The following is a 1,314-nucleotide window of genomic DNA, read 5'->3' on the forward strand; positions in this document are numbered from 1 at the left end:
CATGTAGATGTCTTCAGGCCAGGACTCTAATCAAACATGTGAAGTTTGAGGCAGATTGGACATTGTATGCATGAGTTACAACAACTTCGTGTTTAATGGCATTAATAGCATGCTTTAGCACTTAATAAGTGTTGCTAGCATGTTTGAGGCATGTTTAGCACACAATGGCATATTTTACTGTATTGCTAACAGTGCATCACAGAGTTAAACACGTCACTTCCTGTTGACAGTAGGTGGCGTGGCGCTATGACTATAACTGAATCTTAGCATGTCGATGTGTTCAGGCCAGGACTCTCATCAAACATGTTAAGTTTCGGGCAGATTGGACACTGCATGCCTGAGTTACAGCAACTTCCTGCTTCATGGCGAAACATCGAATTTGTCAGGCCGCCAGGGACACGCACCTTGACGAAAACTCAAGATCTTCGCAATTTAGCATCACAAAGGCCTTATGATTACACTCAGCATATTTGAAGATGATCCGATTTAAACTGTAGGAGGAGATCGTTAAAGTACAAGGCCCGAAAAATGGCAAAAACTGCACAAAAATCGTACAGAAAATTAAAAATAACGGACTTCCTGTTGGGTTTCAGATTTTAAGCCAGTAGACTTTTATGTAGGTATTGGTGTGTTACATGTGTCTACCGAGTTTCGTACATGTAAGTAGCTCGAGGGGCACTTCGTTGAAATTTTATAGGTGGCGCTATCGAGCCATTTTGCCACACCCACTTCTGAAACCCATATTAGATATAATTTTTTTTTGCCAGTTCTGATGCGTGTGCAAAGTTTCATGAGTTTTGGAGCATGTTTAGGCCCTCAAAAATGCGATTTACTTTGGAGAAGAAGAAGAAGAAATGGAACAATTCCAATAGGGTCCTCACACCATCGGTGCTCTGGCCCTAATAATTATTATTAGTGCAATATTTCATTCAGTTTATCTATTAGTCTTAGTATGGAATAGTATATTACATTATATATTATATTATATATAATCACAGTGCAGTATGTATAGATGACCTACTACCCTTACCAAAAAGTAGTATACTTCAAGTTTATTTTATTAAGTATACTTAAGTAAAGTTCAAGTATATTTTTAAGTATACTTTATGTAGCAAGTATACAAATATCAGTGTACTAGTAGTTTGTAAGTGTACTATTTCAATACTCCTTGGGACTAAATTGGCCCACTTTCTAATATATAAAAGTATACTTTTAAGTATAACAGTAGTAAATTTTTAGCTTCTATACTAAAAGTGAACTTATATGAATACTGATAGTTTTCTAATTAAATACTTGTAGTAGTTGTAGTAGCAT

The sequence above is a fragment of the Sinocyclocheilus rhinocerous genome, unplaced genomic scaffold (assembly GCF_001515625.1).
Source record: "Sinocyclocheilus rhinocerous isolate Xijiao unplaced genomic scaffold, SAMN03320098_v1.1 scaffold898, whole genome shotgun sequence".
In the NCBI taxonomy this organism is placed as follows: domain Eukaryota; kingdom Metazoa; phylum Chordata; class Actinopteri; order Cypriniformes; family Cyprinidae; genus Sinocyclocheilus; species Sinocyclocheilus rhinocerous.